A 16,328-nucleotide genomic window follows, 5' to 3' on the forward strand; every position below is an offset into this window, starting at 1 on the left:
AAGATCAGGGGATATATTTGTAATTTATCCTTAAATTAAAATAAATAAATTAAAAAAATACTAGTAAGTTTGTTAATGGGTTAATTACACTTGCCTCTAATTTGATCCAAATTTCACTTAGTTCTTATTGTATCAATTAGAATAATTTGGGCCATATATGTTAAGTCTAGTTTCAATTTGGTCATTCCGTCTAAATTTCTGTTAATTTTGTCTACATGTAGATTTCAGATAATTGACAAGTGTCCTAAATTTGTTAATTTTAACCTCCAATTTAGAAGAAAAAACCAAATTGAAATTACACTTAATGTGTAGGGATCAAATTGTTCAATTTAAAATTATAGATATTAAAGTGAATTTGGATCAAACAACAAAGATGAAAAGGGTACATATCTTATACAACATACCACAACAAATGCAACATATTCACAATATATAAGTAAACTCTACTCTACACACTCTTTGCCCATATATACCATTAGTTATGTTATTTTGTTTTTTAATTATGACCAATTTTGTTTTTCAATTATGATAATATTTTAGTTATGACTCATGAGATTTTTTATTATGCCTCATGTGGTGTTTTGGTTATGACTTTTTTTTTATTTATTTTTTATTTTTATAATTATAAAGTATGAAATTATGTTATTTTCTTTTTTGATTATTGTTGGCAGATCAGTTCCAGTTCAATCCAGTTCCAGTTCAACAGATCAAAGACAGATCAAAGAGTTCAAGGAGCTAAGCTGAGGTCTCATTGTGATATTCCTATGCTGTTGTCACACGTGAATATTTCCTCAATTAGTTAGATAGTTTGTTAGTTAGTTAGAGTTGGTTTAATTAGTTAGCTTCTTCTTGTATATATAGATGTAAGACTGATATGTGTATTGATCATGAAAAGAGTTGAATGATATATGATTGGTTTATGTTTTTCATCATGATATTAGAGCTTTGATGCTCTCACGAGCTCCTAATCCATGGCAACTTCGTCTTCACTATCTTCATCTATTTTGTCTTCTTCACTTCCTTCAAATTTAAGTCTGCTGATATCCAATCTTTCATCATTTGTCAATGTAAAGCTTGATGGATCAAACTTTATCAACTGGAAAAATCAATTGTCCAACATTCTCAGGGCTACTAATCTTCTAGGTTTTGTTAATGGTTCAACACCATGTCCTTCTCTCACAATTACAGATTCAACAGGAACAGAGGTGCCTAATCCAGATCATCTTCAATGGCGTATGATTGATGCTCATCTATTGAGTTGTATCACTGCTGCACTTACACCACCAATCTACTCAACTGAGCTTCAATTCCAGCATTACTCTGAGATCTGGTCAAGAGATTTGCATCTCTGTCTCGATCTCATATCCATCAATTGAGGAACAAGTTGAATCTTGTTTCTAAGAAATTAGATACAATGGAGGAGTATCTCTCAAAGATCAAGGCCCTTGTCATTCAGTTAGCACTTGCTTCAGTAATTGTTGAAGATGAAGATTTGGTATTAATCACCTTGAATGGTTTGCCATCAGAATATGATGCATTCACCACAACCATTCGTGATCAATCTAACACTATAACTATGGATGATCTATCATATCTGCTGTGTTCTGAGGCAATCCATTTGGAAGCTAAGCACAAGAAGGTTGCAGAAGCAACTGTTGCTTTCTCTTTTATTAAAGGATCTGTTAATCCTGCTTCACGTGCACCTACTTTCACTTATTCTAAAGGAAGATCTTCCTATAAAGGCAGCAGAGGAGATCGCAATTCAGGATCATATAGAGGCAATGGTCGCTACTACATCAACAACAGAGGCAGATGTCAGAATTTTAATCAGGTTTATTCTACTTCAGGTTGTCAAATTTGTGGAGGACTGAGTCATTCTGCACTCGATTGTTGGCATCGCATGGATCCTCAATATCAGTCATCTTCATATACTTTTACTCATTCTCCATCCTCCCAATTCTCTTCTCCTCAGCAACCTAGAGCTCTTCTTGCATCTTCTTTACTTGGTTCTAGTGTTTCTTCTTTATAACTGCCTCAGGTTTCTTCAGATTTTCAGTCTAGTCCTTGGTACTTAGACTCTACAACTACAGATCACATTACTAATGATCTGAGTCATCTCAGTAACTATCAGGCTTATCCAGGTTCAGATCACATTACCGTAGAAGATGGAACTTCCATTTCCATTCAGAATACTGGTAAAGGTCTCCTTCCTACACTTCGAAATTCTTTCAAACTTAATAATGTTCTTCATGCTGATTCTATGTCTTCTAATCTTGTTTCTGTTCAAAAGTTGGCTCAAGATAATAATTGCATTATTAGTTTTAATGAAGCCAAGTATGTGATTTAGGACAAAGTTACGAAGAAAATTCTTCACCAAGGATCTAATCTCAATGGCTTATATCATTTTCTTCCATCAGTCACTTACGCATCTTCATCTGTTGCCTTTGCTGCTTAAAATTCAACACCACTCACATCTGTTGCTACTCTTGTACCAGATTCTTTTGTTAATAATTCATTTCCTACTTTTAGTATTGTATGGCATAATAAACTAAGTCATCCTAGTAGTTTGAAATTTCGGCATCTTGTTCCTCATTTGCAGCTTACTGCCAATAAGTCTGTCACTTCACTTGATTGTATTGACTGTTGTGTTGCTAAGAGTCATCGACTACCTTTTCAGTCGTCTAATTCATCTGTTAATAAACCTCTCTCATTGATACATAGCGATGTTTAGGGTCTCTTTGACTCTACATCTGGCTTCAAATATTATGTTCTTTTTATGGATGACTTTAGCAAATTTACATGGTTGTATCCTTTAGCTTATAAAAGTGAAGTTTATGATAAGTTTCTTGAGTTTAAAGCTTATGTTGAAAACCAATTCTCTACTTCACTTAAGATTCTTAGAACTGATGGTGGCAATGAATACTGTAATAATAAAATGAAAGCTTTTACCACAGCTCAAGGTATTGCGCATCAAAATTCTTGTCCATTCACACCACCACAAAATGGTGTGGCTAAGAGAAAACATAGACATCTCACTGAAGTTTCTATAGCCTTGTTACATCATTCTTTTGTTCCTCTTCATTTTTGGTTTGATGCTCTTGCTTGTGATACTTATCTGGTTAACAGATTGCCTTCTTCTAAACTAGGTCACAAAACTCCTTTTGAAGTTTTGTTTCATCAGTTTCCAGACTTTGCTTTTCTAAGAACATTTGGTTGTCAGTATTTTCCTTGGTTAAAACCCTATACCTCTATTAAGTTGCAGCCTAAATCTATTGCATGTGTGTTTTTAGGCTATCATCCTTTTGCTAAGGGTTATAGATGTCTTGATCCCCTTTCTGGTAATGTTTAATGAACATGTGCTTCCTTTTTCTATGTCCACACCTACTTCTACTTATTTTCCATCTATTTCTTCTTTACCTCAGATTCAGTCCTTTTTCTAGTCTTCTCCAGCTCCTGATTCTTCTCCTTCAACAACCAATCTTTCTTCTTCACCATCTGTTATTTCCTCTCCAGCTCAATTAGTTTCTTTGCCAACCAAGTCAGTCTCTTTGCCCCTGGTTTCTCCTATTCTTTAACCCTCTATTCCAATTTAATCTCTCTCTGTTTAATTGCCTTTGCTTTCTCCTACTACTTCTCATTCTTCTGCTTCTTCTTTAAATCTTCATCCTATGGTTACCAGATCTAAAGCTACTGCACTTTCTTTTATCAAAACCTCTTCTGCTTCTGATTCTAAGCCTTCCTCTCACAAAGAAGCTATTCTTATTCCCATATGGAAACAAGCCATGTTAGATGAATTTTAGGCTCTACAGAAACAACATACTTGGTCTCTTGGTCTTCTTCCTCCTGGAAAAACTGGCAAAACTGCTATAAGCTGTAAATGGGTGTTTAGAATCAAGAGGAACTCTGATGGCACTATTGCAAGGCATAAGGCAAGGTTGGTTGCTAAGGGATATCTTCAACAAGAAGGCATTGACTACCAAGAAACATTTAGCCCAATTTCTAAGCCTCCCACTATTCGTATTCTCTTATGCATTAATTTACATCATAAGTGGCCTATCAGACAGTTAGACATATCCAATGCCTTTCTTCATGGTGTGCTTGAAGAGGAAGTTTATATGTTGCAATCTTCAGGTTTTGAAACCTCTTCTTAGTCTAGTTATGTTTGTAAGCTTCACAAAGCTTTGTATGGACTTAAGCAAGCTCCAAGAGCATGGTACTCAACCTTTTCCTCTTTTCTAATTTCTCAAGGGTTTGTCAACAGCAAGTGTGATTCTTCTCTGTTTATTCAAAAGGCATCCTCTACTTTTACTACACTTTTAGTGTGTGTAGATGACATCTTAATCACTGGTAGTGATACTAAGCATATTCAAACTCTTGTCACTCAAATGCACAAAGTGTTTTCTATGAAAGAACTTGGTCTTATATCTTATTTTCTGGGTATATCTGTTGAGCCTTCAGCCTCTGGTTATGTTTTATCTCAACCTAAACATGCTCAAGACATTCTTCACAAAGCTGGGATGCTGGATTGTAAAGCTTGCTATTCTCCCATCGTTGTCAAGCCTGCTGTGACTCCTATTTCTGATCATCCTTTTGTCAATCCCACTCTATATCGAAGTGTGGTTTGCGCTTTGCAATAATTGACAATTACCAGACCTGACTTGTCCTTTGCAGTCAATCAATTATGTCAACATATGTAGGACCCTACTAATGCTCATTTTTCTACAGTCAAAAGGGTTCTTCGATTTGTTAAGGGAACTCTTCATCATGGCCTCACCTACACTCCCAGTTCTTTTGACCATCATGCTTATTCAGATTTCAACTGAGCTGGGGATGTTCTTGACAGAAAGTCTACCTCTGGTTACTGTGTATTTCAAGGGACTAATCTCATCTCCTGGTCTGGCAAGAAGCAAGCTATTGTTTCAAGGTCTTCCACTGAAGCTGAGTACAGGTCTTTGGCTCATATTGCTGCAGAACTTGCTTAGTTTGGCATGCTTCTCCATGATTTTTGCATTGCTTCTCCTACTGTACCATTGCTCTGGTGTGATAATGTTTCTACCATTGCACTGGCATATAATCCTGTCTTTCATTCATGATCCAAACACATTGAGGTCGATTGTCATTTTGTGCGCAATCAAGTTCTTGCCAAACATCTTGTTTTGCATTATGTTCCTACTATTGATCAGCTTGCTGATATATTCACCAGGCCCTTGTCTGTCTCTCGATTTTCCTATCTTAAGGACAAGTTTATGGAGGTTTCTCCTTCTCTTCGCTTGAGGGGGAATGTTGACAGATCAGTTCCGGTTCAATCCAGTTCAAGTTCAACAGATCAAAGACAGATCAAAAAGTTCAAGGAGCTAAGCTGAGGTCTCATTGTGATATTCCTATGCTGCTGTCACATGTGAATATTTCCTCAATTAGTTATATAGTTTGTTAGTTAGTTAGAGTTGGTTTAGTTAGTTAGCTTCTTCTTGTATATATAGAGGTGAGACTGATATGTGTATTGATCATGAAAACAGTTAAATCATATATGACTGGTTTATGTTTATCATCAATTAATGCACATATCTTTCCCCAATATATAATAACAAACATTACAATAACTCCTAACTTTTTTCTTTAAAATAATTGATAACATTTCTGAATACAAATAATTGGGTATTACACCATATTTTTTTTATAACATAATCACAATGGTCATGATATAAGCACAATGATTTATAGTTTTCACTTAAAGAATACATATTAAGGGTGCTCGTAGATCGGGTTAGGTTGGATGACTTCTTATCCGTCATTTGTCTAAACTTAAGTGAATGCAGTAACGACTCTAAAAATTTTAATGAATAGGATCATTCACATACATACATTTTATCAAATCTATCAAAAATAATAATAATTTCCCAAGTGCTAACATTCAAGTTTTCATTACCCACTGACAACAAACTAAATTAAATATCCAAGTCATAAATGGAAGAATTTCTTTTAATATATTTATACTATTTCGTATTCTTGTTTCGACAATTTAATTAATGAGATTTCATTTTTTGAACATGTTAAATGATAATATCATTGTCAACAGTATCAAATACACCTTTTTTATATATGCAACCAAGTAATCATTTAAACAAAGTACAATATTTATAAATTATTGAAATTTTGAACTCAAGAAGAAAAAAAAAATCAAGACTCTAAATCCTTAACGTGTGCCACCAATCCACCATAGCTCATTTGCCTTTGTTGCTTTGCAGAGTTGATTTTTTTTTCTTTTTATTCTGTGTGATTGTCAATGTCGAGAGAGATTGCGTAATAGAAAATAAACCTAAAACATGAGTTGAATATAGTTGGATGGGATCACTAATTTTTTAATGGAAACATTGCCTAATTTAATTTATATATATATATGTATATGTATATTTATTTTTTTTAAAAGTCACCAATAGCTTGATGGTGTCCTCTGACACCATCAAACCATGAATGGCATCGCCTCTAGATGGATTGAGAAAAATCAATTTGCATCCGTCAACTTAGTTAGTAGATGCGGATTGAGCAGTCCGTGTAGATTAGCACACTACAACAAAAATAGTCTTTAGAGACGAAAACTAATGACGAAAAAAATTTTTGTCACGAAATACGTATCTTTTAATGACGAAAATCATATTTCGCCTCCAAATGTACCATTTTTGGAGACAAAAATAAAATTTCGTCACCAATATAAATCACAATAAAAAAAATAGGTGACGAAATTATTTTTCGTCATTATTTATATTTTTTTTGTCACCAAATATCTTCCCGCTAATATTTTCGGAGGGTGCCAAAATTTTGAGACTTTTAGTGACGAAAAAATTGGTCACCAATTATAAAATTATTAATGACGAATATATTTTTGTCACCAATAATTTTTAATATTTTAATATCATTTAGTGACAAAACGATTTTTGTGGCCAATATTTCTATCTTTGGTGAAGAAATAATTTTGTCACCAATAAATAATTTAGTCACTAAATATTTTAGGAGGGAAATAAAAAGTTTTGGCGCCTCAAACACACACAATAGTTTCTCGGTTCAAACCTATTTCTCACACACACACACACACACACACACGTTATACTCGGTTCAAACCTATTTCCCTCACCGCCGCTGCTACCACTGCATCAACCCACCGCCGACAGCGCCGTTGGTTTCTCCTACCCTTGCTGCCGATCGTTAGCCCCTCCTTTCCTTACCGCCGCTGCTGTGCCGATCGGAGAACACCATCGCTGTTAGTCTCTCTCTCTCTCTCTCTCTCTCTCTCTCTCTCGATGCTCCCTCTGATGTATTTTTCTAATGTATATGCTCTGTATACATATGAAATATGCTCCATATACATATAAAATATGCTCTGTATAATGCTCTGTATACAAATTCGATGTTCCAATTGGAAACCCAAAATAAAAAAAAAAAAACCTAATGGAAATCTGTTTTGAATTGGATTTCTCCTAGGTACAAACAATGATGTGCCTGCTGGATTATCAATAGATAGGCAATTGATGCTTTAATTTTTTTATATATTAAGTTTAATATAGTTTTTAAAGAAATTAGAAATCTATTAGGAGTAGATTATCAATATAGAAGAGTAATTAGAAATCTATTTAAAAGGAGCAGATTATCATATTAAGTTTATATATACTCAATACTATAAGTTTGAATCTGGGTAAGGGGGTTTTGATTTGGGCTAATGGGAATCGATATGAAGGGAATTGGGAAGATGGTGTTCCTAAAGGAAATGGGGTTTTTGCTTGGCCTGATGGGAGTTCTTATACTGGGATTTGGAGTGATAATTTGCATAATCGGCAGCCTGAGCAGCCGTGTTTCGTGTTGCCGCCGTCCAGGAAGAGATGGGGTTGGGGTTGGGGTTGGGAGTGAGTCTTCTTGTGGAGGAGCTCCTGCTGGGCAGTAGAGGAAGAGTCCTTGTTGGTATGAAGGCTTTGATGTCAAGAAACAAGGGCAGATGATATCCGAGGGACATAAGAATTATGAATTGATGCTTAATCTCCAACTGGGTATCAGGTTGATTATTGGATTGGATTCTTTTGCTTTTGCTTTTTCATCTGTTGCATCTGTTGACGTTATTTGGGTATTGGGTTTTTGTTGGTTGGTTTTGTGTTTTGTGAAATTCTTATTGATTTGTAGATACTCTGTTGGGAAGAATGCGTCCATTACACGGGCGCTTAAGCCAGCGGATTTTGATCCCAAGGAGAAGTTCTGGACTAGGTTTCCAACTGAAGGATCGAAATGCACGCCGCCACACCAGTCAGTGGACTTCAGATGGAAGGACTACTGTCCCATGGTGTTTAGGTATATACTCTATAAGAAATTCAACTAAGCATGTTGTAGGTTTTTTTTCCCGGATTTTGATTTGAAATTGATTTGGTTTAGTTATTTTTTGGATTGCCAAATTTTGGAAGATTGAACTCTCATTATTTCATCAACATCATTGTGATAATTGCATTGTTGGATATTTAGACATCTTAGGGAAATGTTAGGAATAGATCCTGTGAATTACATGCTGGCTATTTGCGGAAGCGATGCCCTTAGGGAACTGTCCTCCCCTGGCAAGAGTGGATGTTTGTTCTACCTAACACAAGATGATTGATTTATGATCAAAACTGTGAAGAAATTTGCAGTTAAGGTTAGTTGTCCATACCCAACATGTCATTTAACCAATATCTGAAATAGAGAGATGATAGAGCACTCAAATATAGAGATTGAGATTGGTTGTTCTTAATTTAACAAAACATTTGAATCTGGATTTATTAGAAACTTAATATAGATTTGCATCTGGGTTCATGACATAATTTCCATATGATCTATGTACTCTTAATCATTACTTATAAATCATATGGAAATTATGTCATTTGTAAATTTGATTATAAGAAATAACATAAATCAATACTATAAGGATCGTAACTTAACTCAATATATTATGTTTCTATGCTAATTTAGTAGAAATTTCTTCTTCAACTAAGATAGTGAACTATGCACGTAAAAGCTTGAGAAATATCACAAACACTGAAATATGCACGTGGCTCCCAATTAGGAAACTACTTTGACATTTGCACTATTCCAACATGTAGGCATGAAACTAAGTCGAAAACTATTCCAACATGTAGGCATGAAACTAGTCGAAAAAATGTGCAACAGCCACAAGACGACTCGGGAAACACATCAACCACCTCGGGACGGACCAATGTGAGTTGTAGAAACTTACGGAACTAGCACGGGACTCCCGGTTTGAAAACTAAGTCTAAAAATACACTTTTTCCACACTTAAGCTTGAAAATAGGCTTTCGGGGGCCAAAATCGTGCAACAACCACGAGACGGCCCGGGAAACACCTCAAACACCTCGGGACGGACCAATGTGAGTCGTGGAAACTTACGGAACTAGCACGGGACTCTCGGTTAGAAAACTAAGTCCAAAAATACACTTTTTCACACTTAAGCTTGAAAATAGGCCTTCAGGGGCCAAAATCATGCAACAGCCATGAGACGGCCCGGGAAACACCTCAAACACTTCGGGATGGACCAATGTAAGTTACGGAAATTTACGGAACTAGCACGGGACTCCCGGTTTGAAAACTATGTCCAAAAATGCATGTTAAATTGTATATGTTATGGATAAGATAATAATTGTCTAATTAACATTTTTCTTTTTTTTGTGTTTCATTTTTTTGCAGATTCGAGATTTGATATGGACGTGTTTGGTAATTTGGAGGGCAGATGGTAGCTCATTTTGTGTTTTTGCTCATATTATCTTTCATGTATTTTGGTTGTGTTGTAAATTTTATATTTTTGTTGGTATTACGGGGCATGTTTGGTAATCCGCCCTTGATATTTTATTTTTGTTGATATTAGTAGACATGTTTTTTTTTTTTTGATATTAGGAGATGTGTTTGGTAATTTGCATACGGTTGATATTATATTTTTGTGGATATTAGTAGACATTTTTTGTGGATATTAGGAGACATGTTTATTATCTGCATACAGTTCATATTGTATTTTTGTGGATAGTGCTAAAATTCGATTGTGATGTTTATGAAAATGAATAGATTTTTGTATTGATTTGTAATAGATATTTTATTGAACAGGTTATTAAAATGCGCAGGGAATTGTTACTGAAAAGAAAAAAATTTGGAAGAAAATAGTACCCTCATTTTCAAATTTTTTAATTTTTATTAGTGACAAAATAAAAAATGTCGCTATTAGTTCTCAAAAAACATGACGAATAATTTTGTCACTAATGATATAGTACGAAACAAATAATTTCGTTACATTTGCTGAATATTTCGTCGCTAAATTGAAATATTTGGTGACAAAATGTTTTTTGTCATTGAATAATTTTCTTTTTCGCTCATTTTAGTGACGAATTTTTTTGTCACATTAATCCATATCATTGGTGAGGAAAACTTTCGTCACTAAAATATATTTGGTGACGAAATATTTCGTCGCAAAAAACAATTAAAATAAAATATTATTTAGTTTTGGTGACGAAATTGGTGTTTTAGAGGACAAAAAATTCAACATTGGAGACGAAACATTTCGTCACTAAAAATGAAAAATAGGCGACGAAACTATTTTTCGTCACCAGGTACTTTTTGTGACGACGTATAGGCCACGAACGTGGTGACAAATTTTTTTCGTCACAGATCACTTTAGTGACGAAATTTTGATGTTTGGAGACAAAATCAGTCTGTCACCAATGGCTTTTTTTGTTGTAGTGGCAAGTGAATACAACTCAGTTTAGCAGTTTGAACTTTACTGTTTTAGCCATTTTTTCAAACTATTTATAAGTTTCTATTTTTTATCCAAAATTTTTTATTCCTCATTTTTAATAATACAAATAAAGGTTTAACTTTTATATTTCAAAAATAGTAAATATAATTATTAAATAACATGTCATTTTCTTAACACCCAAAACATAAAAGTATAACATTATTCCTTAGGAATGTTGGTGGATTGAGTTTGATCGGGTGATCTCCCATCCACTATCTATCCAAACTTAGGCTGATTGAAAAAATTGCATATTCATTTATCTGCTCAAACCATTGAACCGTCCATTTTGTGATGGATTGATTTGGGTCATTCAATTTTATTGGGTCAAATAGATGCCTACCCAACCCTAATACATATATTATAGATTTGACATTCTTAATTTTTATTACAAATTCACGTAACACATAAACATTCTCCTTACATGAGTAGTTTATTGTTGTGTGCCTTATTTAGCCTCCGTTTGGCAAGTGGGTTGGCTTTTTCGTTTTTTGACTTTTTTAACTTTTTTGACTATTTTAGCCTGGGGCTCAAAAGCCTGGTTTGGGAAGATCTTTTTGGCTTTTTTGGCTTTTTGATGAGGTGTCTTCCTATGAATTTACCAAAGTGCCCTTGATAAGATTTGTACCTGTAATTGAAATGTATTTGACGTCCACATCAGCTTCCCAACTGTCCAAACCTCTTGTTTTTTTTTTTTTTTTTTAAATTTTTTTCTTATTTTCGGTTTGGATTTGGCGTTTTTTGCTAAACTTTTTTTTTTTGGGGGGTTTTGATTTGGCCTATTTTGTCTAATTTTTTTATTTTATATTTTTATTTTGCGTTTTATTTTATTTTGGTAAAATATTTATTTATTTTTTTGTATTTTGGGTTTGGTTTTGGTGGATTTTGTTTAAATTTTTTTATTTTTTATTTTGGATTTTGATTTTGGCTTATTTTGGTAAAATATTTTTTTTTTTGGGGGGTTTGGATTTGGCGTATTTTGTTTCAATTTTATTATTATTTTTTTTTGGGTTTTATTTTGACTTATTTTGGTAAAATATTTTTTTTTATTTTGGGTTTGAATTTGGCGTATTTTGCTTAATTTTTTTTTATTTTGTTTTTTTATTACATTAATTTCGTTTTGTTTTTTTTTTTTTTTTTGGTCTTGGTTTTTTCATGTGTTTTTTTATGTTGATTTTAAATTTTTTTTTTAATTTTCTATAAAATGATAAAAAGTGAGGTTTTAAATAATTGTCCTGTGTATTTTGAGGTCTTATTTTTTTGCAAATGGTTTTTTTATGTGTTTTTTATTTTTATTTTTTTATTTTAATTTTTTTTTTCATTTTCTGTAAAATGATAAAAAGTGAGGTTTTAAATAATTGTCCTGTGTATTGTAAATAATTTAATTTTAATTTTATTTTATATATTTAAATATTCAAAAAATTTAAATAATTTAAAATGTTAATATTTTTAATTTAAAAACAACTCTACACTCAAATCGTAACCAAACATATAAAACAAAACTTAATTTTATTTTTATTTTAATTTTATTTTAAATATTTAAATAATGTAAATAATCTAAAAAATTTACCTTGGCAAAAATTTAAAACAAATATTCAAAAAATTTAAAGCTTGAAAATTTAAATATTCAAAAAATAATTTTAACAAAAAAATTTAAATAATTTAAATATTCAAAAAATTTAAATAATTCAAAATGTTAATATTTTCAATTTGAAAACAACTCTACACTCAAATCGTTACCAAACACATAAAATAAAACTCAATTAATAAATTATTTTTAAAACTCATAACCAAACACATAACTCGAAACTCCATACTACTTTCACAACTCTACACTCAAATCATAACCAAATACATAACAAAAAAATTAAAATATTTAAAATATTTTTATAAATAGAGTTTGAATTTATTTTTATAAAATATTTTAACAAAAAATAAAAAAAATGTTTTTAATTTTTTTTTTTCAACTTTCTTTATTTTTTCCTGGGAAAAGGATTTTTTTGGGAAAAGATTCTTTTTTTATACTTTTCATGTGCTGAGGCATTGCTCATAATTCATGTGCTGAGGCGTTGCCCATAATTCATGTGCGGTAATTTCGTAAATTTACGTTGCCCCAGCACCTCACAATTTTTTGTCCTCACTTGGCTAATTAAGCCTGTTTTGTCCTCACTTGGCTAAAATATCCCAGCCTTCCCTTCCCAAACACAGGCTAAGCCATATTATTTTTCTTTTAATTAACGGTGCTTTTTGCCTACACATCTTGTTTTTATTGATGTAATATGACTGTATTTCTTGGCTAATTAAGCCTGTTTTTTTTCTTTTAATTAACGGTGCTTTTTGCCTACACATCTTGTTTTTATTGATGTAATATGACTGTATTTCTTGTATCTTTGATCCTAATCAACAAAATATTTCTGATTGCTGATGAAAAAAATAGACAAGAAAAACCTGAACTGTTTTTGTCAATTTATTAGTAATTAAAAGGTGAGCATGAACAATTGTTACCTTCTTTTACAATTGTTGGCTTTTTTGACTTTTGAATATTAGAAATGTAATTAGAGCGTGTTAGTAAAGATCAATAAGTCCTTATAGAAATAGTAAATACCAACCAATTAGTCAGATAATTACTTCGAAGTTCTTTTAGTCTCAATGAAGAGGACTTTTTTTGATGACTTGTTTTAGAAGAAAAAAAACTCCGAAGAATTAATCAAAAAGTAAAAAGGAGAGAGAAAACAGTGTCAGAATTTAAATTTCATTAAGTAAACAAATATTTACAATATTACCTTCACACCTCCATAGTTTCGAAGGGGATTACAGCAATGAACAGACTAACTTAGAACTACTTCTAAGAAATTGAAATGCAGTCTGGGAAAGTAAAGAACTAGAAGAAAAAAATATAAAGTAAATAAACTAATTTTTAAATCTGGTTCCGATGTCAATGTAGCCATCAATGGCCATTTATAGAAAAAAAACTTCCAGCAATAACTATCCAATAATCACCTAAAACTATCCACTCTTCCACCGTCATTCCCACAATGCCACATATCCCTCCATGTTGTAGACACCCTATTTTTGACCGCCCCTAAGACTTGGGCGCCTCAATCTAAACACTCGATGATGAAAGCTACATTATGCAAATTGTTCGAATCTGTAACAAAAGAATTCGGTTTCGAGCTTCAAACCCAAGCCTTTCACCCCATTTGGACCAAAACTCATTTTTTAGCCTGACCACTCAATGAGCAGCGGGGCCAATTAATGACCAGTGGGGCCCAAAGCAATGGGCTGGCCGACCAATTAATGAGTTGGCCGTACAAAATATTAGCCTGCTGGCCATATTCAACGACAGATAGATATTTTGCAGCCAGTTGTCCCTCCGTGTGCATGCCTTGCACCAACTGTCTCTATACAGATTTCTGACATGAGATGGTGTTTTTTTTTTTTTTATAAATACTTAACCGCCCCTCATGGTTTTAGGTTAGAAAAAATTGCCAAAAGCCTATAGCTTGCTAAACACTCTTTGTCTCACTCTTGAAATATACATATACTATCCATACACTTCCTAGACCTAAACTAGAGGCCTTTTGCTGAGATCATTGAACATAAATTTCAACTCTTAGGGGTATTCAACTTGTGGTTTGTGAACTAAAGAGTATCATCTCTTTGAAAAAGGTATACTTTGAGCTTTTATACCACACTACAACATTTTCTTAGTTTAGTGACATTTGAAAGTGCCACAAAATTACTAGTTTAATGACATTTTTTAGTCTTGTGGCATTTTGAACAAGTGTCATTTGAATCCGTGCCACGGTAGATACTAGTGTCACAGTAGATACTTGCAAGTGCCACTACACCATCATGGCTAAAAACTTTCAATGACATTTTGATGTCATGGTAGATATTATTTGTGGCACTATCAAGCGCCATTAAAAAAAGAGTTAGGTGTCATTACACCATTAAGACTAAAATCTTTCAGTGACGCTTTAATGTCATGGTAAGCACTATTCGTGACGCTATCAAGTGCCATTCGTGACGATAATTCGCTGTAGAACAATTTGATCCGCTCTTACGGAGACTCAAACCGCCAACCTCCCGCACCATAAGCCTTATACACCACATTCTTCCCACTACACTTCTATAGCACCACATGATTATATATGCAACATATATTATTTATATAGTACATACATCCATATTAATATAAAAGTATATGTATAAACATAATTATTTTATTGAACATAATTTATTTAAAATAAACTATTTACTAGCAAAATAAAAAAAGACCACTTTTGGCGACTTAGTCGCCAATTCTATACTTTTGACTACTAATTATGTTTTAGTTGCTAAGAAACTTAACTTTTGCCGACCAAAATTGGATTTGGTAGCCGAAAATGCACTTTCAGCTACCAAAATTTTGATCGCCAAAAAATTTAATTCTCGCCTTAGGATTTTAGTTCTCCCGCTCTAAAAATGACCACTTTTGGCGACTAAACTTATTTTTTAGTTGCCAATTGTAAACTTTTGGCTACTAAAATTTTTTTAGTCTATAAAATCCATATAATTAGCAACCAAACTTATTTTTAGTCGCCAATTGTAGACTTTTTTGGCTACTAAATTTTTTTAGTTGCCAAAAAGCTTTACTTTGGGGTACTAAAAATTTTTTAGTCACTAAAACCTATATAATCAGCGACCAAACTTAGTTTTAGTCGCCAATTGTAAACTTTTGGCTACTAAAATTGTTTAGTAGCCAAAAAAATTTACTTTTGGCTACTAATGCTATTTTGGTCGCTGAGAGGTATACTTTCAGCGACCAAATTTTTTTTTGTTAGAAAATTTAGTCGCCGAATGTGCTTTTTCCTGTAGTGTATATTGAGTTTAATTTATTTATTTTTAATCATTTACCACATTTTAAAAATTTAGAAAATATATTGGCATTTTTTATTTTTTTCAAAAATGCCATTATAAGCTTGGAAAGTTTTTGGCTTAGTGGCATTTTTCAAAATGCTATAAAATATTTGTTTATGACACTTTTCACCTAAGTGCCATAAAAAGTAACTTGCACCTACTTAGTGTCCTGAAATTTTTTAAAAAATGCCATTGCTACTAAAGTTTAGTGGCATCTGTTGGTAAATGTCACAAACATAATTTTTTGTATCATTATTTAATAAAATGCCATAAAATTGATGTGACATTTCTTTATTGAAATGCCACTAGAGCCTTATATGTTTGTGGTTCTGTGGCATTTTTCTAAAACATTTAATGCCAATTTTTATTTTTGTGGCATTTTCTAAAAACATGCCACTAGTGTAGTGTCACTAAAGCGTTAATTTGTTGTAGTGACATTTTTGTTGTAGTGAAGTGACACTTTTTTTAATTTTAATGCCACTAGAGCCTTGTATGTTTGTGGCTCTATGACATTTTTCAAAAAAATGCCACCAAATATTCTTTTTGTGACATTTTTTAAGAACATGCCACTAGTATGGTATCACGAAAATGTGTTTTTGTTGTAGTGCCATCTTTTCTATCT

General features: G+C 32.8%; 1 long non-coding RNA gene across 1 annotated transcript; it reads left to right on the plus strand.

The window, feature by feature from the left end:
- The first annotated feature begins 7,076 nt into the window (after positions 1–7,076).
- Positions 7,077–10,016, plus strand: LOC145804199 (uncharacterized). Its single transcript, XR_014345822.1, has 3 exons — positions 7,077–7,255; positions 8,167–8,331; positions 9,712–10,016. It is a non-coding gene; the product is annotated as an uncharacterized LOC145804199 (long non-coding RNA).
- The last annotated feature ends 6,312 nt before the right edge of the window (positions 10,017–16,328 follow it).

This window comes from Camellia sinensis, chromosome 12 (assembly GCF_055761805.1).
Source record: "Camellia sinensis isolate YWXY chromosome 12, ASM5576180v1, whole genome shotgun sequence".
Lineage (NCBI taxonomy): Eukaryota > Viridiplantae > Streptophyta > Magnoliopsida > Ericales > Theaceae > Camellia > Camellia sinensis.